This window comes from Balaenoptera physalus (assembly GCF_965194825.1).
Source record: "Balaenoptera physalus genome assembly, chromosome: 5".
Taxonomy (NCBI): domain Eukaryota; kingdom Metazoa; phylum Chordata; class Mammalia; order Artiodactyla; family Balaenopteridae; genus Balaenoptera; species Balaenoptera physalus.
The window spans coordinates 37,885,650-37,897,666 of NC_138884.1; the positions used below are offsets into that span (position 1 = coordinate 37,885,650).

The 12,017-nt window shown below is 34.0% G+C and overlaps 1 protein-coding gene across 10 annotated transcripts in view; it reads right to left on the reverse strand.

Moving 5' to 3' along the window:
- Positions 1-12,017, reverse strand: part of FBXW7 (F-box and WD repeat domain containing 7) — a 203,923-nt gene that overhangs the window by 137,544 nt on the left and 54,362 nt on the right. For 9 of the 10 annotated variants that reach the window (XM_082463379.1, XM_082463375.1, XM_082463371.1 and 6 more), the window contains one exon: positions 6,599-6,638. The exons of the other annotated variant lie outside the window; for it this stretch is intronic. The gene's annotated coding sequence lies outside the window, so the exon portion shown is untranslated. The remainder of the gene's footprint in view (positions 1-6,598; positions 6,639-12,017) is intronic. 10 annotated transcript variants of the gene reach the window in all.

A 12,017-nucleotide genomic window follows, 5' to 3' on the forward strand; every position in this document is an offset into this window, starting at 1 on the left:
CAATAAATTTCCAGCTACTTGGCTAGATTTAACTTCTGTCCTGTACTACTGGAAATACAGGAGGCTGGCTGGGACGCACCCAAAAGCAAGAAAACCACAAATGTACAATTCTTACACATTGTAGTTTCAGGCTTTAAAGGATAACTTCTCAGCTGACTTCTGTCTCCTTTTGGTCATTTTCTGCTGCTTTTAAGTAGTTAGAGTTTTTCTTTCAATATTTTATCCAGATTTTATCATTGTTATCTGAGGGATCGTTCAATACTTTACCGGCATCACTGCATCATTACCAGATGTCAAAATTCTATTAATCTTGAGGGACAAACTTCTCACATCCTTGATTTTCATTCCTCCCACCAAATTAAGACTTCATCTCATCACATAACAATTTAAAGTATTCTCACCTTCCTGTTTTCTCTACCTTAACTCACATAGTACACTGACAATAATTTCTTGTCCATCACACTGCTTTTATCATTAGAATGTTTTCTGTGAAAACCAGAAAACATGTGATAAGAAATCAGATGTTAATTTTCAACTCCACCACTACCTGTGAAATTATATGCAAATCACAACCTCTGTGATCCTTATTTTTACCATCTGCAAATGGGAATATCATCTGCCTCATTAGTTAAGCTTAGGACCAAAATACGATAACTAATATTAACCAGCACAGACAAGAGTTGGTCAAAGATGTTATAAGGCTTGCAATATGAGAACAAGTGAATGGTTAAAATTGTTATCTAAAAAAAAAAAAGAACAGACTAAACAGATTGGGAGACTAAGATGAGTTATTCACTGATTCAACAAGTATTTACTGAGTTCCATGCATATATCGAGGCAATGTTTTCAGCTTGAGAAATATTAATTTTGGGGTGCTTAAGACCTAATGACTCAAGTAAAACAGGTAATGAAGGAAAATGTGGCATCTGTGAGTCATCACAAATTTGTGATAATTTACATAATAAAAGCAGAGACCACCTCCTAAAAATGATATATAATGAGAAGGAGCAAAGCTTCAACCCAGTTTATACGTAAGGGGTATGTAAAGGAAAAAAGCAATAACAAAGAGAGCAAGCATTTAGTTGGAGAGGTAGTAGAAAAACCATTAAAGTATTACAGAACACAAGGGAGAAGTGAATGTTAAGGAGAATCAAAATACCAAATGCTGAAAAAGGTAGGACAGGATGAGAAAAGAAAAGACACAGATTAGCAATTGGAACTCAGTCTTATTTTGGGGATGATACAGAACATTCTGTCATCAACCTAATCAATGTCTATCTGGGTAGGTAAGAAAAGTGGTTTACTTTCGAGGAAGCAGAACACTAGTAGAAACAATAGTCAAACTGCAGAAGTAGTTGAATAAAAGTTGAGAAATTGGACACCTAGAGTCAACAACTGTAAATCAAACAAGCTCAGTGATAACGGGAAGGATAGGAAAAGAGTAGAAGTAAGATATTTTTCAAGATTAAGTGTGATAAGGCAGAGAACCCGGCATGGAGCATAAAAGGGAGAATAACAAGGTTCCAGTGAAGGAAAGGAGGAATAAGACTGAGAATATAGATGTTAGCTTTCGAAAGAAATGAAAACATTTTATTCTTTGAGTAAACTTAGACTGGGGAAAGAAAGAGTATAAAATATGAAATGAAGAAAGAATAAGCAAAATAGGGACAGGACTGGTCATTTGAGGAGAGTGGAAAGGTTCCAAATAACTAATAATGTGGAATGAAATAGAAGATCAGAAAGAGATAAAGATGACCAAGAAGCACTGAGGCTATACTGGAGGCGTGGTGGGGGGGGGGGAATGTGAATTTATACTAGGAACCTCTCAAGACAGTAAACTGATATCACTCTAGCAAAATAAAGCAGTCCACGAACAGGGGATAAAACACAAGAAATGAACAGCTGTAACTCTTTAGATTAATACAGCAGTCCCCAACCTTTTTGGCACCAGGGACTGGTTTTGTGGAAAACAATTTTTCCATGGGGGTGGGGAGGGTGATTCAGGTGGTAACGCGAGCGATGGGGAGCCGCAGATGAAGCTTGCCCACTTGCCCACCGCTCACCTCCTGCTGTGCGGTCCGGTTCCTAACTGGCCCTGGAATTGGGGACCCCTGAATTAATAGACTGCGAAATTTCTGAAGAAAGATCAGGAGAATGGAAATCTTAGATATTAATAAGAATAAAATTAAGATGGCTACTAGACTGAATATGAGTTAATCTGGATTAAGTTTTTCATTTAAAAAGTAAGTTCTGCAAACGTACAGACACCAAGGGGGGAAAGCCGCGGGGGGGGTGGGGATGGTGGTGTGATGAATTGGGTGATTGGGATTGTCATGTATACACTGATGTGTATAAAATTGATGACTAATAAGAACCTACTGTATAAAAAAGTAAATAAAATAAAATTCAAAAATTCAAAAAAAAAAAAGTAAGTTCTGAAGGAAATAGCTTTTAGGAAAACTTCTCTGCATGATGTGGTTACTACAGTAAATGTATTGGGAGAAACAAAAAGTCATACTACTTGTGCTATAGCTTTCAGACATTTATGCAAAAAACAGTGTGACATTTAGAATAATTCAAGTCTAGCTGAGCTTTCCTGAGTAAGATTAGAAAGTAGTGAAAGAGGGACTTCCCTGGTGGCGCAGTGGCTAAGAATCCGCCTGCCAATGCAGGGGACACAGGTTCAAGCCCTGGTCCAGGAAGATCCCACATGCCATGGAGTAACTAATCCCGTGTGCCACAACTACTGAGCCTACACTCTAGAGCCTGCGAGCCACAACTACTGAGCCCACGTGCCACAACTACTGAAGCCCGCGTGCCTAGAGCCAGGGCTCTGCAACAAGAGAAGCCACCATAATGAAAAGCCCACCTGCTGCAATGAAGAGTAGCCCCCGCTCGCCGCAACTAGAGAAAGCCCGCTCGCCGCAACTAGAGAAAGCCCACGCGCAGCAATGAAGACCCAACGCAGCCAAAAATAAATAAATAAATTTAAAAAAAAAAGAAGAAAGTAGTCAAAGACCCCTCTGATGAAGAATAGTTTAATTGTTCTATCCATACAACCCTGACCAATATCTCCAAGGTATTATGGATCAGCGGAATGGCAAACTCTAGTACATGTGCTGAGAAGCTGCCCCCTGTAGAATAAGGCAGGCCTTACTGACTTTAGTGACAAATTAGTGGTTTAACTAAAGGGTAATCCTTCCTACCCTTGTAAGAAAAAGAGGTCTCTACTAATATTAAAACCTCATTTCAAATATAAATACTCAAAGAGAATTAATATATATTCAGTGATTATGTTAGTAAGCATTTAGAACAAGAGAAGGGAAGGGGGAAAGAACAGTGCACAAAAGCCATTTCACCTTAATTCAGCCATAAATAGATCATCAAAATCCTCTTAATCACCATATTTGACATATAACCATAGGAGGAGGTAACTCTCTCAGCTAAATCTTTTCCTTATTTTTATCACAATTAACACCACCATGAATGAGATGTCAGTTTTTATTTCCTTTTCCATTGCAATATGTCCACAGATAGTATAACACAAACTATAAACACATCAATGTAAAGAACAATATCACTCATCCAATGGGCACTTAAGGACTGTTCACCAACGGACACTATGATTTAAGATCAACTAACAAGAAGAATATCAGTGATCTTAGCTCTATAAAATTTCATTAAAATAGACTTTGGTTAACCTGAAGTTAACACAGAATACTATTAGATAATATGAAAGATACAAAAGTAAATTCCCCAAATAAAAATATATTTGTTATACTGTATTACAACCTCTTGCCCTTACACAGAAAGCCAATCTACTAACAGTAGTGACACTCCACTGTTACACACCATTTTTCTAAAAAACTAAATTAGACAACATTACAGGCCAATACATCCTGAAATATGCCTCCAGTTGATTTAAAAAACCACACAATGTAAAAAATAAGAAACTAAAATGGTCCCATAAAAATTAAAAGGCACATACTTAATAAAGCAGAAGAAAAATATATGTATTCCATATGTAGGTTTACAAAAACATCAAAATATCACTGCTACAAATAACCTGCACAAGATTAAAATCAATAAGATTCTCAAAATCTATTTTTTTCCTCACAGGAAAGCTAAAAAGAACCCTGATAATACTCTTAGCCTAAAAAGCGATGGTTTATTAAGGTATGAAATCAAATATGCAATAAACACCACGATAAACTAAATACTTAGTTCTTCTCCAATCTAAAAAACTAACTATGAATTCATGAGACCAATATCAATAAACATATCACACACAGCTAACGTTTTCATGGCAACACATGGGATCAAAACATAATGTTTTGCTTAAAACAATTAGCTGAGGAATTGAAGCACAAATACAAGGATAATTGCTTCCTTTGGGCTTTGGCTGTCAAACACAGGAAATGTCAATGCTTTACAGTCCTGTGATAATTAAAACCTTGTCACAGACCTAGACTATCAATGAATATTTATTTAAAGATAATTTTGCAATATGACACCAAAAGCATAAGCAACAAAAGAAAAAAAGAGATAAATTAGACTTCATCAAAATTAAAAACTTTTGTGCTTCAAAGGACACCAGAAAGAAAGTGAAAAGACAATCCACAGAATGGGAGAAAGTATTTGCAAATCATATTATCTCATAAGGGGCTAGTTTCCAGAATATATAAAGAACATGTATAGTTTAACAATAAAAAGACAATCTAATTAAAAAATGGGCAAAGGATGTGAACAGACATTTCTCCAAAGAACATATGTAAATGGTCAATAAGCACATGAAAAATAATGCTCATCATTAGTCAATACGGAAATGAAAATCAAAACCACAATGAAATACCATTTCACATCTATCTGGATGGCTAAAATACAAAAAAGATTGACAGTGTAACAATCAATGTCTGAAAGAGTGTGGAGAAATTGGAACCCTCATACACTGTGGTGAGCTTGTAACACAGTGCATCCATTTTGACAGTTCCTCAGAGTTATACACAGTTACTATACTAACCTGCAATTCTGCCCCTTATAAGTATACACCCAAAGGAAATGAAAACATAAGTGCACACAAAAACTTACGCAAGAATGATCACTGCAGAAGCATTCCTAATAGCCTAAACGTAGATACAACCCACCAACTGATGAATGGATAAACAAAATGTGGTATACAATGGAATATTTTTTAGCCATAAAAATAAATGATACACGCTACCACATCGGTGAACCTTGAAAATATTATGCTAAGTGAAAGAAGCCAGACACAAAATGACAAATATTGTATGATTCCATTTATAAGAAATGTCCAGAATAGGCAATTCACAGAAAAAGTATATTACTGGTTGCCTAGGGTGCTGGGGCGGGTGGGGGGGTGGGGGGGTCGATGTCTAAAACTAGATAGCAGTAATGATTACACAACTCTGAATATGGTTCACTCAAACTAACTCAAATATTTGCATCAATGGGGGAAAAAAAGGGCAGTAAATTGCTTTTTCCACTTAATACATCTCCAGAAATCAGTTACCACATTTTAAAGTAGTAAAATTTTGTTTAAGAGATTTTTATAACATCATTTGCTCCTAAAAATGTTACATTTATTATAAATATACAGTAAATAGAGTGGTATAATTTGTTGAATACTTACATCAACTATGATTATTACAGAATTTTAGAAATATCATTCAGTTGAATATTTATTGTTTCAAACACATAAAAAGTATAATAAAAGAAATTAATGCTTATTATTAAATATCTCTTCATGTATCTAGGAAATTTCCTTTAGCTAATCAAGTAAATGTATTCATCCTTAAAAAAATTTTATTGACTATATTAAAATAATCAAAATCTACATATGCCACTTGATACTTTCCCCTCATTGAAGTATATCCAATAATTTTTAAATCTATCATGACTAACCAACCAAAGCATTGTTACATCTATATAATCACCACAGCACAAAACTCTAAAATCCTATATAGTGAAGTAAAACACATTCTGAGATTAATTCTCCCACTTTCACTCAAAAATTTTAAAAAGTAAAAGCACTATCTAGTGAAATCAAAAGTTTATGAAATTCTTAATTACAGGCACTTATCAAATTTTCATATTATAATGTTATTACAAAGAAACCAGAGTGGCCCAGATAGGAAACAGCATAAGGTCTGATCGTAGTCTTCACCCTGGCTTATGGTGATGAACTGGACCTAATGTAAGGAGTAAAGTAAGGGATGGCTGAAGAATCTTGCTATCTGTACTAGTATCAACAGCTAATCAAAAACTGTTACAAAAATCTCAAGTGAGGAAAATCCTGTTTCATTCACAAAGTATTAGCGTTTCTGCCCATGAAGGCTACTGCTTTCTTTGAACTCTTTTAATACTTAGCCTGCATGCTAGAAGAATTTTCTTGATGCAATGTGTAGAAAGAATCAGAAGAGGATCAGAATATAAAGAGAAGAAATTCCAATACTGGGTAAAAATTAAAAGAAATATAAATTATAATTTACACAGGCTATTATTAAAAATGCCATTAATATAATATACATGTAAACTTAAGTAACATGCAAAGTATTTAACATGGAGAATATGTACTTACCAAATATTTGATAGCCTTTTAAAAATCTCGTTGAGACTCCCTAAATAATAAAAAAATAAATATATCAGGAATAATTTTTCAACTTCGGAGTTCTCTCTAATCTGTAAAGTCTATGCAGGAATCCCATTTTCATGACAGCAATTTGTTTTTTCATACTACTTTAAAACCCAAAGCACGTACTGAACTTTGGCAAATGATTAACAAAATTTTTCCTAATCTTATAAACAATTGAAAGTTTAAATGTAATATATGGAAAAGTTAATGAATTATCAGATATTGGCAGTTACTAGACTACAAAAAGAGTGAGCTCTATAACAAATCAGATAACAGCATGCTAACAATGTCTTAGAAAAGCATCCATATGTTAAATTATTCCTAACCATCAACATACAATGCCATGCTCTACATTCTAGTATCTAGTTACCACCTTTTAAGTAGCAGCTAGACAATGTAACTGTAGCATCTACAGAGTTAAAGTAGAGCCAATGAAATAAAAAGACATTTTATAATATTTATTAATATATATATTTATTCTATTTTATTAAAAAATTAACATAAGTATTTTAAAATCCACCTTATGTTGATACTAAAAAAAAATTAAGATTTTACCCATAATAAAAAGAAATGCATAAACTTACAAATTAATTTTACTACTTACAAAAGTTAGCTGTGAATAATTTTATAATAAACATAGTATGTGCCCTTTCAGTCAAGTCTCAGGTCAAAATAATCTTCAAAACGAAGTTCAAAAATTCAAGAAAAAAGCACTAAATATTACAGTGCTCTTATTGTTTGTCAGGCACATTGCCAAAGATTTGAAAAAACTTACATACACTTTTTTTAATCACCTTATTTACTCTCCATTTTATAGATTACAAAACCAAACCTTACAGAGATTCATTCATCTGCTTAAATGTATTAGCTGCCATTGACTGCACAACCCAATGTCTTTAAGGCATCACACTATGACTCCTCAAAAACAAAACAAATAAGACAGAACATGACATAGTGTATAGTAAAACTGACTGCCTCTTTTAGAGTCAGACAAAAAAAAAAGTTTTTAAATTCCTTTTAAAGAATCAACAAAATAAAAATCATCTATTTTAACTAGCAATAAAAGTTATCATACAGAAATTATAATGCCATATATAAAAATAAAATAAAAACATTTTCTTATGAGTAAGCCATACCAGTATATTTTCTATCACTACTACCATTAAAATCAAAATCAGTCCAATGAATCACATCCATCCACAGGCTATGAAACAGGAGGGAAGAAGAAAGTATGACCTAAACAATAAAGTTTAAAACAATAAAGCTGTGAGATGACAGGACAATACTGTCATGACTTTGAGGTGGGCAAAGATTTCTTAAACAAGACACAAAGATAAACACAGCAAATTGGATTTCATTAAAAAGTTGTGTTCTTAAAATGAAAAAGCTACAGGGTAGGAGAAGATCTTCTCAATGCACATGTCCAAAGGACTCATGTATGAAATATTAAAAAACAAAAACAAAACTTTAAATCACCAAGAAAAAGACAACCCAATTTTTAAGATAAGCTAAAGACCAAAAAAAACCTTCATAAAAAATAATTTCAAAAACCAATAAACATATGGAAAGGTACTCAACATCACTAATCCTCAGGAAAACACAGACAAACAACACAATAAGATCTACTACACACCAAAATGACTAGTTTTCAATCGAAAAATCAGAGAATACCAAATGTAAGTGAGCATGTGCAGCAAATGGCATTCTCATGCCCTGAAGGTAGAAAGGGAAATTGGTATAACCAGTATGGAAAACTATTTGGAAATATCTACTAAAGGTGAAAATACACATATCCAATGACTAAGTAATACAACTCCTGTGTATACAATCAATAGAAATGTATATGTTTGTGCACAGAAAGATATGTACAAGATTTATCATAGTAACATTATTTAATGAGCCCAAAACTCACAACCCAAATGTCCGTCAGCAGTAGGAGGGAGAAATAAACTGTAGTATATTCATACAATGGTATCCTACACCTCAGTGAAAATGAGAAAACTAATGCCATACACAAAATTAAGATACATCTCACAAACACAATGCTGTATGAAGCAGGTGGCGGGAAGGGGAGAAGAAGCCTATATATTATTCTATTGAATTCAAAAACAAACCAAACTAATCTCTGATCACAAAGTTAGAACAGTAGTTAACTTTGGGTGAATGGGTTATTTGACTGGGACAGGACAGAAGGAGGCTTCAGAGGAGTGGAAACCTTGATCTAGGTATGGTTACAAAGGTGTGTTCACCTTGTAAAAGTTCATCAGTATAGAAAAGTTCACCTATACTTTTCTGTATATAAACTGTACTTCAATTATTTTAAAAGTTTTTTTTTTTTTTTTTACTTTTTGGCCACGCCTTGCAGCATGTGGGATCTTAGTTCCATGACCAGGGATTGAACCCACACCCCCTGCACTGGAAGCACAGAGTCTTAACCACTGGACCGCCAGGGACGTCCCTAAAAGTTTAGTTAAAAAATATATATATATAGATGAAAAATCACTTCTCAGTTAAACAACTCCAGGTCATTGTACTAATGATCTGTAACTCACTCATTTGAAAATCTGGATCTCCTAACAATGTATTTCAATTTATTTCTATAGACTGCATAAAGGTAAAGTAAATATGTCTGGTTATTTTGTATTAATAAGTTTTAAGAATAGTTTCAATGTAAATATAAATTTTACCAGGAAGGGATTCCTTGTGATTTTCTATTAATAGCAGAGAAAGTTTTGCATGAAGTCTTGCCAATGCCTGCTCTACATAGGCTCAAGTTAGGTTCACAAATGTATAACTACACACATATTAAAAGTATTAAGAGCTAACTCAGAAGTTGATTTCAAAAGCAATTGTATGGCCAAGACAGGCATTCATAAAAACCTTAAGGCACAGTACTTGGCCCTGTTTCTCAGAAAAAATTTAAGACTGTTAAAAACCAATAACCGTTTGAAGAAAAGTCTTCCAAACAAATATTCTTACATATCTAAAAATTTTTACGTTGATACTTACAATGGTATACCTTCTTTATTGAAAATATAAACAGTTTCTTCTGTATATCCTTTTATTTTTCCATTATATTTACCCAATAACTATTTTTTTAACCTAACTTCTCTCTAAATTAAATGATACCATTATTAGATCAGATTTGAAAACTAAGACAGATTTGTCTTTAGCTGGGGGTGGGGGGGGTCTCTTAAGACAATGTTCAGAGGAACAGAATGGCATAGGGCCCCAACAGGTTAGTTCCCTGAACAATTCCCAGAGGCTGAGTATCCTTTGGACAAACTTTAGACGACTCATCAAAACCTTACAATAACTTTCCTCAGTCTTGGGTTGCCTTACCTACGAGTCTGGCCTGGTAGAGATCTCGCCAAACCTCCAAGCAGCCAGGATTTATCAGGTTTCTACTTGAAAGTAGCCAACCATTCAGTTGTGGTTCTACGACATAAGGTGCAAAAGCAACACTTGCACAAAACAGACTTTTTTCATCAGTCAACCCACTCCCAAGCCAGACACCTGCTTCTTCTAATTCAGGTACTTATCTTTCTAAATTGTATATTTTCACTAAGAACAACTTAAGACTTACAGTTCCCACTTTGGGCAACTTTTGAAATGAACAACAGTGTTCATTTGAGAGGCACTTTAGAACATACAGGCGAAAAAACTCTCCCTCAAGAGAAGTTTGGCTTATCTACCTAAAAGAGAAAGATCAACTTACTAAATGTAAGGAGACCTCCCCAGAGGTCACACATCTCACCAAAATAAGACAGACAAACACTATGAGAAGGACCAGGATCATCATTTAGGACCTATTTTGAAGCAGAGAGCCAACAGATCCATCCCAAATCTAAAGAACCTACAGGACTAGACAAAGGTTTGTTAGGAAAATTATCTAACTTCATGATTTCTAGTAATATACTAAAAATCCCAGAGAGGATGATAAGGATGTAAGCAGAGCAGTCTTCCCCTAAAACAAAAGATGCACAGTGAATTCAGTGACTACACACTGTTCAGTCAGCAATAAATCTAACAGATTGTTCATGAATGATAACTATGTAAAAACTGGTATAGGAAAAACTAGCATATTTGAATAATGCTAATGATATATTTTCTTAGGATTCTGTTATTCTTTGTTGCTGTTTTCTATTTTAATTTTAGAGGTGGAAAAGTTAGAGCCAGACTGGTGAAAAATATCTAAAAAGCAAGGTCTCAGCTAGTCAAGAGTTTTAAGTTGTTACACAGATATCAGATCTTGAATTATAAATTAAATAATTGCCCCATTCCAGTTAAGGAGCAGCATGCTGAAATCCTAGCATCTCTCACTCACCTATAAGGACAACATACAGGCTGAGAGAGAACGGAAGCAGGTGTAAGAGTCAGTGAGCTCAGTCCCCTTTCATCTGTTCTGCTGTTCTCCTTGCTCTCTGAGTAGACAGGGTGATGTTTCCTTTTTCCTTTTCCCAAAGAAGGAAAGGTAAGGGGGAAAATTTAGACCAGTCATCAATTTTCTGTCATTAATTTAGCACAGATCTGTTGTATACTAGAGCAACTGAGTATAATATGGAATAAGTTTGACTAGATCAAATTTTAGGATATACTTGAAGTTCTTAAATTTTTTTTCTATTTTATCTAAAATCTTTCTAATATATCTGAATCAGAATCTTGCTGCAGCAAATTCATATCACTGTTTACCAGCTAACTGACAGTATTTATCAGCATCACCATTTAGCATTTTATTTTATCATCTTTGAACTGATAGGCCTGATTTGGCTCATTCCAAAAACTATAGGTTAAAACCAGACTTACCTTTAGTTAAAATAAAGGCAAATAAAATTTAAAAACGTAAATGCGATGTTTCACAAGAAATCAGTTGCATATCATCAATTACATTTTTAGTTTTAAAGGAGAGGAAAATTACTACTAAATCACATGGTATTTGGGGGCATTGAAGGAATTTTTCTTTCTCTGAAGAGCATTGTACAATTATATTTTTATGAAAAATAAAGTATCTTCACCGGGGAAAAAAAAACCAACAAAGCATTAGCAATCACTTCTCAAACTGCCCATCACCCACCCAATTTACCCTAATTACAATATTTCACAAATCAACACAATCCAAATCGACAGTTTATCCCTACCTTATAGAGAACTAAATCCTATTTTATCCTTCACATATCTTCAAAAAACTTCATACTATCTTAATTTTTTGTAAAAGATGTAAAATTTTACTTTAAAAATCTCATGCTGCATTTCTATTTCTTGAACAAAGAAGACACAGCACTCAGCACTTATCCTTTCAAGCTTCTTGCCTGATTGCTACAAAACTGCAAAGGAATGCTTCCACAATGCCTCAAACAGTTTGAAA